The sequence below is a fragment of the Capsicum annuum genome, chromosome 5 (genome assembly GCF_002878395.1).
Source record: "Capsicum annuum cultivar UCD-10X-F1 chromosome 5, UCD10Xv1.1, whole genome shotgun sequence".
Lineage (NCBI taxonomy): Eukaryota > Viridiplantae > Streptophyta > Magnoliopsida > Solanales > Solanaceae > Capsicum > Capsicum annuum.
Window position 1 is genome coordinate 140,538,154 of NC_061115.1, and position 21,724 is coordinate 140,559,877.

The following is a 21,724-nucleotide window of genomic DNA, read 5'->3' on the forward strand; positions in this document are numbered from 1 at the left end:
GATATCATTTCATCACACAATTCATGAACAAGTGATACAAGCATGAGGTGCACAAAATTGTACAAGGCATTGTCAAAGGTTCAAACTTCGGAATTGGCAAGTGTTTGGAGCATTTTAAAGCCTTGTCAAGTTGAAGGAGGAGAAGGGAACCATTAACACTCAAGAGGCGCCTCACTTAAAGGAAAAAATGGACTTTGCACACTATGATTTTACACTCAAGAGGCGCCCTATTTCAGGGCTATTGTTGTCTTTTAAGACTCCCTTTTTACACTCTAAAGGAGCACCCTTTTTTAAGGGTATTTTTGTCCTTGTTTGTAATAAGTATAAATAGGCACCTTAGCTCTTATTTTTCCTTAGTTTTGACATAATGAATTGAGTGAATTTTCAGATTGTAATATTAGTGTTAGCTTGTAGTATTCTGTTTCTCCTTAAGAGAGAGAAACCAAATTAGGGTTAGCACAATTGATGGATTTCACTTGTGTTTATAAATTAGCAAGAAAGGTGGGTTTTGAGGAGTGTGAATTCCCTTGGTCCTCCTAAGAGGAAGGTTTGAGCTTCTATTGGTGAGGTTTGATTGATGATTTGATACAACATCTTTTGTTAATCACTTGGTAGAAGTAAGAGTCTTTCTATCTATCCTTTAATTTCAAGCATTTCTCTTATTCATCCCCCCTTTCTTTGGTGTTGTTTTTCTCTTTATGTGCTTGCTGATTTTTGTATCTTATATGTCCGTTTTGTGAATTCCTAGTATTCTCTTGTATAATTTGGTATCAAAGCCACGTTTTAGTGTTGTTCCTACAACTCTAAGTCTTGAATTATTGATTACCTTGCAGAAAATCAACAAAAAAAGAGTGTAGAAAATCAAAAATCTCACAAAAAAAATTGTTAACCCATTTTTGTGTTTTGACAGATCTTAAGATCTTAGATCTACTTTGTTTTTTGGTGTTTTGTTGGTTTCAAGTTCTAGATCCTTGCTCCCTAGCACCTAAGGAGTCTAGCTCTACATTTGGAACAAGATTTGGTCAATTTTGAGCTAGATCCACCATGGTTATGGCATTTTGAAGCTTCAAGAAGCTAGATCCATGTGGTTTTTGTGTTGTGGACGTTGGTTGGTTGTGATTTATTGTTATTTGAGCTCACCTTGGTCTAAGGAACCTAGATCCACAAGAAAATCCAGATTTGGGGTTCATTTGGTTAAGGGTCAAACTTTTGTCAAATCTTAAATATTCATCTTGTTCTTCCATGTTCATCAAGTCTTGCTAAGGAAGAATATTCAAAGAGTGTGTTTGATCCAAAAAAGGAGAAGAAAGAGAATGTACTTGGTGTTTCCAAAAGAATATTCCTTGGCATATTCATTGTCATCCAAAGAAAGAAGAGATAAAGGAATAATTAAAGTACAAAATCAAGTACATTCCAAGTACAAAGGGGGGGACCATTGTTTTTGAATTCATTTGAAGCTCTAAAAAGGCTTTCAAACCTTCATTTTCTGTCCCAAATGAAATTCTTCTTCACCGAAGGGGTTCTAGGCCGAGACTTGAGAATTAGGGTTGAAAAATTTGAAAAAACTTAACGTCCAATCACAAGCTTCCATGTCATCCCTAGCTAATCGGCCAAATTGAGTTCTTAGGTAGATTTCCTAGTTTCTAATTGTTGTTTCTAGTTTCAATTTTGTTGTTCTTTCACTAATTAGCAAACTAGTAAGTACCTACTAGTTTGGTAATTAGATTAGTGTCTGATTATTTCGTTTCTTCAATTTTTGTGTGCTTTTCTCATTTTTAATTCGTAGTAATTTGTTGGTTCAAGTCCGTGCATCATTTTATTTGAGTCATATCAAACAAAAATCGATTCCAGACCAAAGCATATTCACCACTCTTTCACTTGCCAAGTATTGCCAAGTTTTCAACACTTGTGAGACCAAGTGTGATGTAAGATCCGAGTGTGAGTGTGGTGAGGCGTTTTTGAACTAACTTGTTTGCTCGTTTTGTAGGTTGTTTTGCTTGCTATTTTTTGCACTTTTTTGGTACATTTTCCATGGAATCCAAAAGTACTACTTTCCAACCTTTGAAATGATGCTATTGGAGTTTTGATGGCTCGGCTTGAGGCCTTCGCCCAAAAAATGAAGGATGATAATGATGCTTTGAGAAGAGGTATGAAGGGTGATATGGATGCAATGAGGGGTGACATGATTAGAATTAAAGGGAGGGTTGATAGACTATGTCCACCAAAATCTCCACAAAATTGAAACCACTAAGTTCCAAACTCACTTGACCAAAGGCTACCTTCACAATTCCAAACACCTCAAGTCCAAAGATCCTATACTTCACGAAATCTAATGACTCCTCTCCATGAGTTAGAAACCAAAGAGAGTGAGGCCAAGCCTAAATATGGATAGAAAATGAATGGTGAGGTACAAGAAGAATGTGAAGAAAGAAGGGAAAAAAATGCTTGATTGTGGATCTTGTCCACAAAGGACCCTTGTTATTCACTAACCCAAATGGTAGAATTTTTTCTAGTATTTTCTCTTCTCATGTACAGGTTCAAGACCCTAGAAGTCCCGAGGGGAAGCCCAAGAAAGTTCCCTTCAAGCCCTTGGCCGAAAGTCCCAATTTGGGGATAAGTGATGAAGAAATTAGTCCAAAGGGAAACCTTGACATAATCCCTTGTAATGTGGAGAATGAAGTCTGCCATAATGCAAACCCAAGTGAAGAACACACTTCTCATGATCTACAAGGTAAGAAAGCTATCTTTTACACTTCCTTGAACTTAAACTGTTGTGATGTGGCTAGTAGTAGCCAAAGTGGTGTAGTTTCGGATTTTCTTAGTAAAGAAGTGTGTGAATCTTCCTTTTATGATGGTGTTGTTAGGTTGCATAAGGACCAAAATCATTTTGTGAGTACGCAAGCACTAGTTCAAGCGGTCAAGTGTATACTTCAGCTACACTTGGAAGCCATTTAATGCCCCATTAGCCTGGTTTACTCCCATTTTCTCACAAGTCTCAAGAGTGAAAACCCTAGAGAGTCTCTAAAATTGGGAGAAACATTATTACGTGATTTTAGGGTAATTGAGATCTGAGATTACTCGTCCCTTCACCAAAATCTTGGTAAGTTTCTATTAAATTCATGGTTATTTTCTCAATTTATTTCCCAAAATCCCTAGATTATTGGTGGGTTGATTTTAGCACCATCTGAGCTTGGAATTTACCTACCCTTTAGGGTAAATATTTCTTGAGGATAAAGAGACGTATTGACGATTTCGGAAGTGCGATTCCATAAGAGGGACCCATATAGGATCTTCACATAATTTTAGACCCAAAGAAAAAAATGCAATATGTGTACTGTTGTTCTTGTATTGATGAGTAGATTAATATTTCCATAGTGTAGCATCATGTGGAAGCTTCTCGGAAGGGGAAATCGATAATTTAGCAGATTTCATCAGGCTTTCTTCGGTGTGCAGGCAGGCTAGGTGTACCTTTCTCATAGATTGGGCTAAATTCTAGTATATTTATTATAATGTGCTAGGTATGGGTTGGAAATTAGATCTTGGAAGCATATTTATTATAAAATGGGATATTATAGCTGATTAAGGAACTGTAATTAGGTATAAATGGCTTCATTGCTTAACTTTAGGTAGACTTGCTATCTTAGGACTAAAATATGGCTTAATTAATATCCAGATATAAATTTAGATGCGTTATCCTAGTTTGGGGTAGAATCTTCCTTAGAATGGATTTCGGGGATTAGAAGTGGGCCCTCCCAACCAACCTTAGGCCAACACTTTTAGACCTTATAGGTATGTTACATCTTGTAGAAGGAGGTGATTCTTTATTTTATCTTGGTACTTGGGAAATAATATTTGTTCCAATTCAAATACAGTGAATTATGCTATTTAGTTTTGGTTTGAGTTCGACAATTTGTTCTATGACTTCTAGATCAAGTCAGGAAGATGATGATATGAGTCTCAGTTTAATTTTGGAAAGTGATGACAAGAGTCTCAATTCATGTTCAGCATTGTAAGATTTTTTATGACAGTTATGGAACCAGTTTATGTCCGGTGATTTCAGTAAGAAAGGATCCACTATTATGATTTTGAAATATGGCTATTTGGTTTAATTTTGGTTATTACTTTCCTTTTGATTGCACCCTCCGGCTTATGGGGGCCCACATTGGGTTATTTACTTTTCGGCACTTACTGGCTTATTAGAGCAAGGTTTGTGGTGATAGCTATGCTTTCCTTATTCTTATTATTTTGACTATTTATTTTATAGTATTTGGAGCATTATTCTAGGTTTTTATTCTTACCTTAACTTAGCTTATTTATCTTGCATTTTATTATACTTATATTATAATTTTGCTCAGTCGGCCGATGATGCCTACTAAGTACCCGTGGCTTTGGTACTCATACTATACTTCTGTACCTTTTTATGTAGATTTGAGTACTAGTTACCACTGCTGACGCTGAGATTCATGTTGCTCAGAGTTTGGAGATGGGGTGAGCTTTTGAAGTCAGAGTTGACCTTTTTTCCTTTTATTTTTAATAGTCTTTTATTTTTGAGACTGATGTATATTTGACTACTATGGTACTCGTATTCTCTTGGATTAGTGGCTCTTATACTGATACTACTAGGTCGTGGGATGTTGTTACTTATTTTATTTTTCTTTTCTTATGATATTATTGATGATTATTGCCTGTAAGTCTCTTGCATATTTTTGGCCTTTATGCCTTTTTTTGATAAATAGCTCATTGTTTATAGCTCTGAGCTATGATTTTGGCTTACCTACTGGTGGGGTAAAGTAGGTACTATCATGACACGTAAATTGGATCCTGACAAAATACAACCCTTAGAAATTATTTTCCTAGCCTTAATATGAGAGATTAAGTGGCCTTTTTGAATGGCTGGACTACCCTTTCACTCTAAGACAGGTTCATTCAAAAACTAAAATTTCACAATACGGGTTCTATAATCAATTGAAGCTTAACAATAGTATACCCAATCTATGCCTAAAATGACATCAAAATCTATTAGTTCTAACTCTACTAGATTGATTGTGGTATCTCTGTGAAGGATGGACATGGTTCAATGCTTGTCAATATGTTTGGCTAAGTTAGATTCACCAATTGGATTTGAAATAGATAAAGGCTCTAGGAGTTGCTCGGGTTTTACTCAAAACTTCATAGAAAAATAGGGAGTCATGAATGAAAAGGTAGCTCTTCGATCTAAGAAAGCATAACCATCAAGAGAGATAACTTTCAATATGTTGGTAGAGACATCTGGGTAACTCTCTGGATCCTGACGACTCACTAAAGCATAGAAACAGTTCTGACCAATATCAAAACTTGAAGAATTAACTTTCTAGGAACATGGGCCACTAAAGATGATGAAGTAATCTCGACCCTATTTTAACTATTTCCCTATCTAGTGGAAGGACAATCTCTCAGCATATGACCCTGCTTTCCATACCCAAAGTAACAATCGATATCATAGAGACACTTACTCAGATGATGCTTCCCACACTTATTGCAAAAAGGATATAAGGTCCCTTCACAGCGCTTTCCTAATACTGAGGGCCTAAAGCTTTGAATTTTTGATCATTTCTTAACCTAGAAACTAGTACACTATCTAATGATAAGGCTAATATGATGAATTATATGGAGGGAAGATCAGTTTCCATTTTCGACCCTCTGTTTACTATGATTAGGGTTGTCTAACTTGGCTTTATTACTTTGATTTTCTTTCCTCTCATTCAACTTATCCTCTTCAAACTACTGAACATAAATCATAAGTTGAGCAATGTCCATATATACAATTAAATTTATCGCCTTACCCTTCTTACTTGTAAGTTTGTTCAACCCTAATACAAATAAGCTCATTCGATTCCTTATATTGAACACCATATCTGGAGCATAGAGAGATAATGGGTGAACTTAACACCATACTCATTTGTACTCATGGAACTCTACTCCAAATTTAGAAATCTCTAACCTTCACCTCTCTTAACTCTCAAGGAAAAAATACCCAAAGAAAGCATCTTCAGGCCTATTCAACTCTGTGGGTACTACATCTTCTCTTCGAATGACTTTTCACTACTTATACCATTTTCTTGAAATATATTTATGCTATTAGAAATAAGTTCAACCTTCTATGTACCTATAATATGCATAACCTGATGAATCGCCTAAACCTCATAATGAAATTTTATAGATACTCACTGAGATTGACCTTAAGAACCTTGGAGGGTTCATTCTGAGAAAACAACAGACCTTAAAAGCAACCTAAGAACTAGAATTGGATGGGGATGGATGGTTAGTTTGAGTACCCATACTAAAAGATTTGTTCTAACTGGCTTAAGTTAGAACCATGAACATGAATATCATATAATCATGCCATTTAGGTGAAACCTATTGTGACAATGTAATTATGTAACTTGGTTTATCTAAACCCTTATCCTCAGTGCTAAATAATTCCTCTAAAAATAGAGTAGTGTTCTGTATCATAACCGAATCATTTTTGGGGTCAGTGCTCAACATGTTTGTAAATTGTATGGTAGTGAGCCTATGCTCAATTTCATATCATAAATCATATGCATAAAAACATGTGTTTGAAAGCATGTATTTTCAATATAGACATCAAAATTGCAAAAAGAAATCCTTAAAGCATGAATTTTGATGCATAAATAAGATTTTTTCATAAAACTCATAAGATCGTAGAAAACACCATTCATCAAAATTAAATAAAATATTAAAAGAATCTAACTTTAATGATTTGGGCATAAACCCTAGCGTTGACCATAGTTTTTATACATCTCAAAATTACTTGAACGTGAGAATGAAATAAATTCATCATTGAAATTTTGTGTACTCAATAAAAGAAAACATTTGACAAAAGAGAACTTTATAAACTTGCCAGATTAGGAACACTAGATTGCTTGATTTTGTCTTAGTCTTGTTATTGAGATAAATAAAGAAAGAATAAGCTTTAGGATTTTGTATTTATACATTTTGGTAACCAAAATATTTATATGATAAGGTAATAAGGTAATTAAAAGTCAAAATTACCCTTACATAAATGTTGTTGATTTTTCGGTGAAGTATACCTCAAGTCATAGTATGACTCATAGTTAAGTCGTGGTCCGTGAGAGCTTTGAGGGTACTTTTTACAAGTCTCACATATGAGTTCATGATTCCATTATATGACTTATACACCCATCTAAGACTCGTTGTATGAGTAATGGTTCCTAGAAATTTTGGAACAACTTTGTGTCTAGTGCCACGAGTCATACCACAACTCGTGGTTGCACTTTATAATTCATATATTGAGTTGTTGTGGTCTAGGACTCCAAGTCTTAGATTTTGTTTTTTGGTACTAAGTACAAAGTATTTATTGATTCGTAATTCAAGATGTTATAATACAAATAATTAGAAAGTTTACATAATAAGAAGATAATATAATGAAAAGCAATACATATATCGTACCCTACCGAAAATAGTCATGGACTTGCAGGCTAACGGAGGAAACAATCTCAACCATGTTGGAAATTGTCATTGACTTGCATAGCAATATACAAGTGCAAACCTAGCAGAAATAATTATAACCTTATATGTGCTTCCAATGCCACAGGATCGACCTTGTCAAAAACTACAACAACCTCATAAGTTCTCACAAAGCCTCGAAGGTTGTACAAACTATAGCATGCACCAAAACATATGAATAAACACAACTATAGAAAATAAACCCAAAACATGTGAATAAATACAAATATAGAAAGACAACCTACAACAATCACAACAAGGTCATCACCCGTGCTTCACAATATACAATATACCACCAACTACCATGTATATCTTTTGCCGACTTCAAGCTACAAAACTAATAGTAACTCTCAACCAAATCCTATATCACAATAACAATAATCTCATCTACCCAAATAGTTCCTAACAAAAATATACATATCGCTATATGGGCCAAGGAGTCTAATATGATATTTATATGTATGTAAATCTCTATGTGGGCCAATAAGGCCACTATGATATCCAAATATATGTAAGAAAAACAAGAATGTATGTATATGCAATTAGAATAGCAACCCCATAAGAAACCTATATACCACCGTACGTACTCTGTGCAACTATCATAATACCATAATTAACTTGATAATCATATAATCCTATGGTCACAATCATAGGATGTATAAACCCCCTTATACATACAACTTAAAATGGAACTAAAATCCCCATATTGAGTGTTTAAAAAGAATAACACCAACAACAACTTAGAGACATCTAACAACTGACTCTTTGATAGTATGCTCAAGTCAAAATTCTCATATCTTATGGAATTATGCCAAAAGGGAAATCAATATCCTTAATATACCTAGAAATTCAAGTTCTAATAATTTTATATAAATGGTTAATTTATTTCATTTATCAAAAGTTGTGTCAAATTATTTTTCCTCATAAAACTCCACTTCCTGTAACTTCATATATGTATGGGCTATACGTAGCATATGTGCAACCACTAGCACTTGAAGAAGTAAAGAAAAAGAATAAAAAAGGACCTTGATAAAGCTTATATATGTGTGTGTATATATACACACAAGAGGTGTGTATCCCATGTCAGCATGGGCCCAAATCTATAAAAGTTTAAACAACTAGTATATTTTCTGGTAAAACAACAATAAGGTTTTATTAGACAAAATTAGGATAGAATTTACAATTTATTGACTCATATATTAAGTGGTACTTCATTCCCTAAATTTTGAATTTTACCTTATATATATGGATGCAGTACCAAATCAGTTGGACAATGTTACACCTCAAATTCTATAGGGGCAGACAGGCACCCATAGCCGTGAAGGCCCAAGAGCACCAATCCATAACCTTGTACTTCTCATAAATGTAACTATTATAACCAAAGATTCTTCCATACATGTATATAATGCATCAATGAGAAATAAATAACGAGCCTAAACTATACAACAAGACTTGGTCGTTGGGGCCATAACATCTAAAAGATAAGACACTATCATGCTTAACTTTACATTGGACTTGGTCGTTCGGGCCATAACATCTAAAAGATAAGACACTATCATGCTTAACTTTACATTGGTCTACAAAGACTCTAAAAGATACATAGACACTTTGTCAAGGTTGAGACAAACCCCCGCCATACTCTTAAATTCTGTACAACACCACAATAAATAAAAGAGATTCAGAAAGCCCTACATCAATCTGGAACTCACCAATAGTGCTGGATATGTTGGGATCCTACTGAGAGGGTGTATTAGTTGAAGCACCTATGCCTACAACATGAAATACAGGTTTCCTATAAGGGGTGTCAGTACAAAAATATGTGTGGAATATGTAAGTCTGAAAGTAACCACACATGATATAGGAGCTCAATGGAAATCAGATACAAGTGTACAAATAGTGCTAGTAGACCACCTTTATATACTTGTAAGATTAGGTACATTATATTCTTTTCTTCATTTTACCTTTATTACATTATAATCTTTGTAAACCATATGATACAAATGACCAGCTAATCAATGGTAAATAGATAAATTGGGATCAATGTATGCTAGGCTTATGCCCCTGAGTTGCCACCCATATATAAACATTGGGATCGACCCATGCTAGACTTACGCCCTAAGCTTCTACCCACATATAAAGGTATTGAGATCATCCCATGCTAGGCTTATGCCCTAGAGCTGCCACCCGTTCAATTTAGAATTGCATTACTTAGTTTATTTAGCCGTAATACTCTTAATCTAACTTACAACTTGTATAAACTTTGTCACTTTAAACTTTAGATTTTTCAAATACTGACTTACAATTCTAATTTAAATAGTTGTATCGATGTTAACATGGTTGCGTCATATTAAAACGTAAGGGCAGTATCTATATCTCTATCTACACAATTAATACTCATATAACAAATGATGTCCATTATCTATACCACAAGGCTATACCAAGTTCCATATAAGTAGAACAAGAACAAGAAAAATATGGGGTGTTACATCCTCCCCCTTTAGGAACATTTATCCTCAAATGTTAGAAAAATTGTCCAACCTAAACAAGTTCAAGCCTAAGGTTAATATTCCTTTTATCACATAGTATTTATATATTATACTTACTTGTTATTTCTCTAATTCATCATCTTGGAATTTCTCTTCATATTCAAATAAATAAGGGTACTTGGATTTCTCACTTCTTCGGCTTCCTGTATGATCTCCTCAACTTGCTGGTTTCTCCAAAGTACTTTTACAAAAGCTATTTCCTTATTTCTCAACTTCTTAACTTGTAGATCTACTAAAATAGAAATAGATACTTCTTAAAAGGTTAGATCTTTTGTAACTTGTACATCTTTAGTAGGAGTAATATGAGATGGATCTCCAATGCACTTTCGAGACATTGAGATGTGAAACACTAGATAGACTGTTGAGAGCTCTTGGGGTATCTCTAACTCAAATTCAACTTGGACAAACCTTCAAATAATCTTATATGGGCCTATATAACATGGACAAAGTTTCCCTTTTTTTCTAAATTGTAATACCCCTCACTTTTCCTAGCTTAAATTTATCCCTAGAATGTTAAGGGATAGCTTCCAAAATGAATACTATTTAGTTCATGTGGAATTCCTTAGATTTATACTTTCCATTGCGTAGGAAATTTAATTAGCTTTCCAACGATATAAGATTCACCTAAATCCAATAACCGAGTAAGAAGTTATGGTTATTTTAAGTTCCTATCGCAAAACACTATTATTTTGACCCTTAGCACATTACGAATCAATGTAAATTTCCAATTGTCCCATTCCAGTGGCCTTCCACAATATTGGCACATCGCGAAGAGGGTTAATTTCTTGTTTATCAATTTCCAGAGGTCCAGTGCAATAATGGCACGTCGCGCTATGCGCCAAAATTACATTCAAAAGGGGCACCGTGATGTCACTGCATTGCGGAGTCTTCCCAATTTCCATTCATTGATTTCTAATGGGCCATCACGATTGTGACGCATCGCGGAGGCCATCTAGATCGGGAAAATATATGTTTTCCAGTTTTGTATAAAAGTTTAAAGTGGGTATTTTGATAAATCTCCAACCCCCAATCCGTCAAAAAACAAAAAGATTAATCATATTGGAGATCACTTTATGCTTTATTCATCATTCTCACTTAAAGAAAACCCTAAGGCTCATACTTCCTCCGCATGAAATCCAAAATTTCTCTATCCAAAATTTCTCCATTAATTCTCCAAGACTCTTCAAGATTGAGAATTTCCAATTCAAGAACTCTAATAAGTCATCTCCAAAACATCAATAACGATCCAAGATTCAAGTTCTAGCATCAAGATCATCAAATTTAGGTATGTGGGTGGGGTTTGAACAAGGATAATTCTTTCATCCTTGTGCCCAAAACTTTATTTTAATTATAAATTTATTGCAATTTATGAGATTTTCCATGAAATTCAAGTTAGGGTTTATACCCCTTATCATTATTTACAAGATTTTGGAGATCTTCAATGATTCAGAAGTTGAATTACATGACTCTATTCATATTTTTATCATTATGCAATAATTTCTAGATTTTATGATGAATTATAAGTATTTACATTATCAAGTATGAATTTTTAGATTTTTTAACATGAGATTGATGCATGGGTCTTTAGGCTGTTATTTCAAGATTATTTGTGCTATGAGCACCCTCAGATTACTGACAGATTTTGGCAAAGATCTGACCTTTTGGTCTAAGCTAAGATAAGAATCCACTTTGTTCAGATAACTTGAGATTTAAAGAAAGAAAAGCATAATTGTTTTTTTTTGTAAACCCTTTGTGATATTTTTAAAGTAGATTTCTTAAGATTTTGAGCATAAGAATAAGAGTAGTATTTAGCACCAAGATAGGTAGGTTACTATGGTTTTAGACCCCAGAACTACATGCCAACGTAGGATTCAGATTTATTTCCACTTCTACATGGATGACTCAGATTGTGATCACTAAGATAGAAGTTCTATTCTGATGGCGAGGTAGAACAACCCTACCTAAACTGGGCCAGATATGGGACACCATGGATGCTCACATGGTATATATCGATTAGAAGAACCTCCTAAAAAGATGTCACCTACTCTTCAACAGTCTATTGGTTTAAAGCTTTAAGATAAAAGCATGTGTTTTAGAAGTTATGGTTTTAAGATTCTTAAGCTTTAATTTCAAGTATTTTACAGATTTCAGAACTAAGTGTAATGGCTCACCAGATTTATCTTATATGTTTTATCATTTATGATTTATGATCTTCAGATTTCAGATTACTTAAGCCTGTGCGAGTCATTTATGTTTAGCATGCATAATTTTATAAACAGTGATGATAATGTTTACTTATTGCATGCACCCCATATACTCAGTACATCGTCAAAGTACTGATCCACATATATGTCTATGTGCTACATTGTCTCATAATGTAGGTTCAGGTACTCAGTCCCAGCAACATAAGTGATTCTCAAGTATCTCATCTACATCCTTACAGTTGGTGAGTCCTCATAGTTTGGGGACTTAGTTATTCATTCTTTCAATTTATTAGTAGATGTTCCTTTATTCATTTCAGACAGTTTGAGTCAGTTGGGGGCCTGTCCTAGTGACTCTCTAGATTTAGATAATAGAGGCTTATCGAACTACTAGATTCAGTTTTAGACAGTGATTCTGAGTTCAAAATTTTCAATATTATTTTGCCAATACTTTTATCATGTTTCAGATAAGATTTTCTGCATTATTATTATTTCATATTCATATTTTCCCTATATTGAGATCCAGACTTAGTATAAAGTAGCCAGGGTTAGCTTAGGACTACTTATAGTTTAGAGCATCGTGTGGCATCCCGAGAACTAGATTTTGGGGTGTTACAAACTTGGTATCAAAGCCTAAGGTTTAGAGAGTCCTAGGGAGCCAAATAAGCCGCGTTACATAGAGTTTTGATCATCGGTGTGAAGCTTGCCACATCTATGAGCAAAAGGATATGGAGTATTTAGGAAATCATCTCTTTTTTCATGATCTATCATGCATTCATTGTCTTTGTTTGCTTCTAACTCGTGCTTTCATGTGACAGAAAATGCCTCCTCATTAAGCTAATGCCCGTAGAAATAATAACCAGCCACATCAGCCCGCAGATCCTTTAAATGAGAATGTGTCACTTGTAGAGTTTTAGGCTGCCTTTCAGGTGCTATCCTAAGCTATGATAGCTAATGTTCAGGGCAACCGTCAGGCCTTACTCCTACCTTAGCTTGATGGGGACTTAGCCATGACCAAGATCCGAGATTTTATGAGAATGAACCCTCCAAAATTCTTTGGGTCAAAAGCAAATGAGGACCCACAACTTTATCTAGATGAGGTGAAAAAGATCACCCACTCAGATCTTGGTCATGGCTAAGTCCCCATCATGCTGAGGTGGGAATGAGGCCTAACGGTTGCCCTGAACATTAGCTGTCACAGCTTGGGCTAGCACTTGAAAGGCAGCCCAAAACTCTGCAAGTGACACATTTTCATTCAAAGGATCTGAGGGCTAAGCTGGCTGGTTATTATTTCTGCGGGCGTTAGCTTAACGAGGAGGCATTTTTTGTCACATGAAAGCATGAGTTAGAAGCAAGTAAAGACAATGAATTCATGGTAGATCATGAAAAAAAGATGATTTCCTAAATTCTCCACATCCTATAGGCTGAAGGATGTTGCTTATGATTGGGTGGTGATATGGAAGAAAAGTAGAGGAGAGAATACAGCTCCCATAACTTGGCAGATTTTTCAGGATATATTCTTCAATAAGTTCTTTTCCCGTGAGATGAGGGAAGCTAATATAGAAGAGTTCATGAACTTGAGTCATGGATCAATGATTGTGAAGTAGTATTTTCTTAAGTTCAATCAGTTTTCTAAGTATGCCCATGAACAGATGGCTGACCCTAGGTCAAGCATGAGTAAGTTTGTGACCGATGTGTCCGAGTTGGTAGTTAAGGAGTGTAGGAATGCTATGCTCATTGGAGACATGGATCTTCCTAGATTTATGATGCACACTCAACATATTGAGAAAGAAAAGAGAAAGGAAAGAGAGAAAATAAGAGGGCTAGAACAGGGCAGTTTGATCATGGTCAGAATAGGTTTGGAGGAGGAAGTCGTTTATAATTTCAGAATTATTTATCTATGCCTGCACCTTCTTCAACCAGTTCTCTTGTACCCAGAAATAGGCAAGAATAGTGGGGTAAGTATTTTATGTCTAGATCTTAGAATAGTGTGAGTGGGAAGCCTAATTATCCCCCATAGGCTAAGTGTGGTAAGTATTATCGAGGTGAATGTCTGTAGGTCCAGAAGGGTTGTTATGGTTATGGCCAGCAGAGTCATAGAATCAAAGAGTGCCCGTATGCTAGATGGGGTAATAAAGATATTCGTCCTCAGACTCAGGCTAATAGTTCACCACCTCCTCTAGGTCGCCCAACTCCTTCCAAGGGAACATCATCTAGTACCAGTGACGATCAGCGCCAGAATTGGTTTTATGCCTTACCATCCCATCAGGAGTATGAGGATTCACCCAATATTGTTACTAGTACGCTCCATGTCTATTATTTTGATGTTTATATGTTGTTAGACCCTGCTTATGTGACCCCATTAGTTGCAGTAAATTTTGAGATAAATTCTAAAAAGATCCTTGATCCTTTCTTGGTTTCTATGCCAGTAAGAGAGTCAGTTATTGCTAAGCAAATCTATAAAAAGTGTCCTATCACTGTCCTTCATAGAGTCATGTTAGCAGACCTGATAGAATTAGACATGGTTAATTTTAATCTTATTCTTGGTATGGATTGGCTCTATTCCTGTTATGCTTGTATAGGTTATTGCACCCGTGTAGTGAAATTTCAGTTCCCAGATGAGCCAGTCTTTCAGTGGTCAGGTGATTCAGTGTCTCCCAAGAGTCATTTCATATCTTACCTTAAGGCCAGAAAGTTGATATCCAAAGGTTGCATTTATCATCTAGTTTGAGTCAAAGATACAAAGTCTAAAACTCCATCACTTTAGTCCGTCTGAGTGGTTAACAAGTTTCCTGATGTTTTTCTAGAAGATCTTCCATGGGTACTTCTCGATAGAGAGATAGAATTTGGTATTGACCTTCTCCCAGATACTCAGCCTATTTCTATACCTCCTTATCGTATGGCTTCCTCAGAGCTTAAGGAGTTTAAAGAGCAACTCAAAGATCTTTTAGATAAAGGTTTCATAAGGCCTAGTGTTTCTCCATGGGGTGCTCCCATCCTCGTGCGAAATAAAGATGGTTCTTTGCATATATGTATCGACTATCGTCAGCTAAATAAAGTTGCAATCAAGAACAAATATCCTTTTCCTAGAATTGATGAGTTATTTGATCAACTCCAAGGTGCAAGTTATTTTTCAAAGATAAACCTTAGATCCGCCTATCATCAGCTTAAAGTAAGGGAATGTGATATTCCAAAGACAACCTTTAGAACCCGTTATGGTCATTTTGAGTTTCTAGTTATGTCTTTCGGGCTAACCAATGCCCCAACAGCTTTCATGGACCTTATAAATCGAGTGCTCAAATAGTATCTAGACATGTTTGTCATAGTATTCTAGATGACATACTTTTGTACTCCCATAGTGAGGATGACCATGTAGATCATCTTAAAGTTGTCTTCTAAACTCTTAGAGACCAATAATTGTTCACCAAATTCAGCAAGTGTGAATTTTGGTTAAGATCAGTAGCCTTTCTCAGTTATATTGTCTCTGCTGATGGCATTAGAGTCAATCCCCATAAGACAAAAGCCATAAAAAATTAGTCTAGACCTATCTCTCTGTTAGACATTAGGGGTTTCTTGGGTCTAGTTAGTTATTACTGTTGTTTTGTCGAAGGTTTCTCTTCTTTCGTGTCTCCTATGTCTAGATTGACCCAAAAGAAAGTTAAGTTCTTGTGCTCAGATTCCTGCGAGAAGAGTTTTCAGGAATTGAAGACTCGACTCACTTCAGCCCCATTTCTAGCATTACCTAATGGTTCTAACAACTTTGTTGTTTATTATGATGCCTCTAGAGTTTGTTTGGGTTGTATGTTGATGTAGAGAGGTAAGGTCATAGCCTATGCCTCTAGACAATTGAAGCCTAATGAAATGGATTACCCAACCTATGATCTCAAATTAGCTGCTGTGGTGTTCGTTTTGAAAATCTGGAGACATTATCTGTATGGTGTGCATAATGATGTGTTCATGAACTACAAAAGCTTACAATATGTGTTTACTCATAGGGAGTTGAATCTCCGTTAGAGAAGGTGGTTGGAGTTGTTGAAGGATTACAACATGAGTGTGTTGTATCATCTGAGCTTGGTTGATGTGTTGGAAGACGCTCTTAGTAGGTTGTTTATGGGCAGTGTTTCTGATATAGAGAATAATAAGAAAGAGTTAGCTTGAGAAGTTCATCATTTGGCTAGATTGGGTGTTAGGTTGGTTGATTTAGCTAAAGGGAATGTTTGGGTTCAGAGTAGTTCTAAATATTCTCTAGTTTTGGAGGTAAAGGAGAAGCAAGATAGGGATTCTAGTTTGGTCAAACTGATGGAGTAGGTTAAAGACCAAAAAGTAGAGGTTTTCTCCCAAGGAGTATGTGAAGATACCAGAATAGATTGTGCGTGTCCTGTGTTGATGAGTTGAGATAGAGAATTATGGTTGAGGCATATGGCATGAGTTATTCTATCCATCCAGGGTCTACCAAGATATACTTTGACTTGTGGGAAATCTATTGGTGAAGTGGTATGAAGAAAGACATAGCAAAATTTGTAGCAAAGTATGCAACTTGTCAACAGGTTAAGGTGGAACACCAAAGACCTGGTGGTACATTGCAAGAGTTTGGTATCCCCACTTAGAATTGGGAAGAGGTTAATATAGATTTTTTGACTGGTTTACCCCAATCGTGCCATCATCATGATTTGATTTGGGTTATTGTAGGCAGATTCACTAAGTCAGCTCATTTCCTGCCAGTTCATACGTCTTATACAACTGAGGATTATGCTAAGTTATTTATTCGAGAGTTAGTTAAATTGCATGGGGTTCCTTTTTCTATTATCTCAGATAGGGGAACTCATTTTACTTCCTTATTTTGGAGAGCTTTTCAGAAGGGTCTTGGTACCCAAGTCCACTTAGTTCAGCTTTTCACCCTCAGACAGATAGTCAAGCAGAGAGGACCATCTAAACTTTAGAGGATATGTTGAGGAAATGTGCTCTTGATTTCAAGGGTAGTTGGGATGATCATTTTCAATTGATTGAGTTTGCTTATAATAACAGTTATTATGCTAGCATTCAGATGGCTCCGTTTGAGGCTCTTTATGAAAGGAAACGTAGATCACCCATTGGTTGGTTTGAAGTGGGTGAGGCCGTTTTTCTTGTGTTTAAAGATATTGAGAAAGTTAAGTTGATTAGAGAAAGATTGAAAACAGCCTAGAGTCATCAGAAATCCTATGCAGATATGAGAAGAAAGGACCACAAGTTTGAGGTTGGTGACTTAGTGTATCTGAAGATTTTACCCATGAAGGGGTGAAGAGATTTGGCAAGAAGGGAAAGCTTAGTCCCCAGTATGTTGGACCCTATAGAATTTTGAGTCGTGTTGGGAGAGTAGCTTATGAGCTTGAGTTGCCTGCAGACTTGTCAGCCGTTTATCCTGTATTTTATGTCTCTATGCTTAAGAAGAGAATCGGTGACTCCACTGTTGTAGTTCCTATAGAAAGCTCAGATGTTCAGAACAGTCTTTCTTACGAAGAAATTCCAGTTGAGATTTTAGATCATCAGATCTATAGTCTAAGGAACAGAGAAGTTCCATTGGTCAAACTTCTTTGGCGGAATCAGTCTGTTGAGGGCGCCACTTGAGAAACAGAAGCTGATATGCAAGCCAAGTACCATCACCTTTTTCCATAAACTCATATGTGGCCGAAGGTAACACTCCTCCTTGATTCAATTCTTTTCTAATCATACGTTATATTCAGCTATATAGTTGTCCTCATGTAAGTTCATGCACTCCTAGATTACTCAGAAGCTCAGAACGATTTAGATTCAGACTTCAGACTCGTAGTTTATTTTAGTTGTGCATGCTACCTTATATTCTCAGATTCCTTAGAAATTTTAGCTTAACTAGCCACATTCGAGGATAAAAATTCCTAAGGGGGAGATATTGTAGTCCCCCACACTTTTCCTAGCATAAATTTGTCCCTCGAATGTTAAGGGATAGCTTCCAAAATTAATACTACTTATTTCACGTGGAATTCCTTAGATTTAGACTTTCCATTGCGTAGGAAATTGCATTAGCTTTCCAATGATATAAGATTCACCTAAATCCGATAATCGAGTAAGAAGTTATGGCTATTTTAAGTTCTGTCGCAAAACACCATTATTTGGACCCTTAGCGCATCGCGGATCAGTGTAAATTTCCAATTGTCCCATTCCAGTGGCCCTCCGCAATATTGGCACATCGTGGAGAGGGTTAATTTCCTGTTTGTCAATTTCTAAAGGTCCAGCACGATAATGACGCATCGTACCATGTGCCAAAATAGCATTCCAAATGGGCACCGCGATGTCGGGTCTACCCAGTTTTCATTCGTCGATTTTCAATGAGCCACCACTATAGTGGCACATCACGAGGCCACCCAGATCGGGAAAATAATGGTGAGCACTTTATGCTTTATTCATCATTTCTCTTAAACAAAACCCTAAGGCTCATACTTTCTCCCCAAGAAATCCAAAATTTCTCCAAGACTCTTCAAAATTGGCAAATTCCCAATTCAAGAACTCTAATAAGTCATCTCCAAAACATCAATAAAGATCCAAGATTCAAGTTCTAGCATCAAAATCATCAAATTAAAGTATGTGGGGTTTGAACAAGGATAATTCTTTCATTCTTGTGCCCAAAACTTTATTTTATTTATAAATTTACTGCAATGTATGAGATTTCCCATGAAATTCATGATAGTATTTATACCCATTCTCATTATATGCAAGATTTTGCAGGTTTCCCATGATTTAGAAGTTGAATTACATGATTATATTCGTATTTCTATGCATTATGCAGTAATTTCCAAATTTTATGATGAATTATAAGTATTTACATTATCAAGTACGAATTTTTAGATGTTTTAATATAAGATTGATGCATGGGCCATTAGGCCCCAATTTAAGATTTTTATTTCAAGATTATTTATGCTATGAGCAGCCTCAGATAAGATTACTGCCATATTTTGACAAAGATTTGACGTTTTGGTCCTAAGCTAAGATAAGAACCCACTTTTATCAGATAACTTGAGATATAAAGAAAGAAAAGCATAGTTGGTTTTCTTGTAAACCCTTGTGCTATTTTTGAAGTGGATTTATTAAAATTTTGATCTTAAGAATGGGAGTAGTATTTTGCACCGAGATGGGTAGGTTACTACAGTTTGAGACCTCAGAACTACGTGCCAATGTAGGATTCAGATTTATTCCCACTTCTATGTGGATGACTCAGATTGTGATCACTAAGATAGAAGTTCTATTCCGATGGCAAGGGTAGAACAACCCTACCTAATGGGAGCCAGACGTGGGACTCTATGGATGCTCACATAGTGTATGTCGGTTAGAAGAACCTCCCAAAAAGATGTCCCTCACTCTTTAACGATCTATTGATTTAAAGCTTTTAAATAAAAGCATATGTTTTAGAAGTTATGGTTTTAAGATTCTTAAGCTTTAAGATAAAGTATTTTACATATTTTAGAACTAAGTGTAATGGCTCACTAGATTTACGTTATATGTTTTATCATTTATGATTTATGATTTATGATCTTCAGATTTCAGATGACTCAAGCCTGTGTGAGTCATTTACATGTAGAATGCATGATTTTATAAACTGTGATGATATTATTTACTTATTGTATGCACCCCCATATACTCAGTACATCCTCAAAATACTGATCCACATATATGTCTTGTGCTACAGTGTCTCTTAATGTAGGTTCAAGTGCTCAATCTCAGCAGTGTGAGTGATTCCCGAGTATCTCATCTATATCCCTGAAGTTGGTGAGTCTTCATAGTTCGGGGACTTAGTTATTCATACTTTCAGTTTATTAGTAGATGTTCCTTTATTCATTTCAGATAGTTTGAGTCAGTTGGGGGCCTGTCCTAGTGACTCTCTAGATTTTGATAGTAAAGGCTTGTCGGACTACTAGATTCAGTTTTAGACATTTGATTCAGAATTTAGATTTTTAATATTGTTTCACCAAGACTTCTAGCATGTTTCAGATACGATTTCTTGCATTATTATGATTTCATATTCATATTTTCCCTATATTGAGATTCAGAATTAGTAGAAAGGAACCAGGGTTAGCTCAAGACTACTTGTAGTTCGGAGCACCATGTGGCATCGTAGGAACTAGATTTTGGGGCATTACACAAATCTCATTACTTCTTTCATTGATGACATCTTTAAGAATACCCAATCACCTATAGCTAACTCTAGCCCCCTCTTTCTAATATCTGTACATGACTTGTGTCAACTTTGGGCTGTTTCTAGCTGTTGCTGGATCACTTTAACCTTTTCCATAGCTTGATGAACAGGATCTATCTCAAACAAAGAAGTTTTACCTACTTCAAACCATCTAATTGGTGATCTACACTGTCTTCCATACAAAACTTCACATGGCGCTATTTTTATACTTGAATGATAACTATTATTGTAGGCGAACTCGATGAGAGGTAAATGATCATTCCAACTAGCTTTAAAGTCTAATACATAAGATCATAGCATATGTTTAAGTGTTTGAATGGTATGTTCTACTTGTCCATCTGTTTGAGGATGAAAAGTTGTACTTAAATTAACTTGTGTTCCCAAATTTCTCTTAAAAGACTTCCAAAAATTTATAGTAAATTGAGCTCTCCTATTTGATATAATAAAGATTGGTTCTTTGTGTAGTTGAAATACCTCTTTAATATACAATTTTGCATACTCTTCAACTGTGTAAGTGGTCTGAATCGATAGGAAATGTGCTAATTTGGTAAGCCTATCAACTGTTACCCATATGGAATCACACTTTTGAGGAGGCAAACTAGTGACGAATCCATGTTGATCATGTCCTATTTCTAGATTGTAAGATCTATAAATTCCATATAGCCCTGGGCATTTGGTGCTCTACTTTAACTCTTTAAAAATTTGGATATTCAACTATAAATTCTGCAATATTCTTCTTTATATCACCCCACCAATACATTTCTTTTAAACCATGATACAGTTTAGTTGACCCCAGATGAAGGGAATACCTTGAATGATGTGCCTATGTCATAATCATCTTTCTTAGCCCATCTACATTAGGCATACACAATTTGTTTTAGCACCGAAGTACTCCCTATTGTATAAGCTCAAATACCTCTGTGATACCAAATTGTACATTCTCCTTACGCTGTAATAGAATAGGATCTACATATTGTTTCTCTTTCACTTCAGCTACTAATGAAGATTCTATCGCATTATTCACAATAAGCCCCTCATCTGGAGTTTCACAAAGGCAAAACCCTAAATTGGCTGGTTGGTATAGATCTTTAGTCATCCTCTGTCTTTCCGTAGACTGCCCATAAGTGCTCACCATAACCTTACGACTTAACGACATCATCTACTACTTTTGCTTTCCCTGGATGATACAAGACATCATAGTCTTTTAATAACTCAAGCCATTTTCACTGCCTCAAATTTAGGTCCTT

The 21,724-nt window shown here is 35.7% G+C and overlaps 1 long non-coding RNA gene across 1 annotated transcript; it reads left to right on the forward strand.

Annotated features, from left to right (window-relative positions):
- The first annotated feature begins 1,347 nt into the window (after positions 1-1,347).
- LOC124898924 lies at positions 1,348-4,688 on the forward strand. Its single transcript, XR_007055906.1, has 2 exons — positions 1,348-2,731; positions 4,427-4,688. It is a non-coding gene; the product is annotated as an uncharacterized LOC124898924 (long non-coding RNA).
- Positions 4,689-21,724: the final 17,036 nt, after the last annotated feature.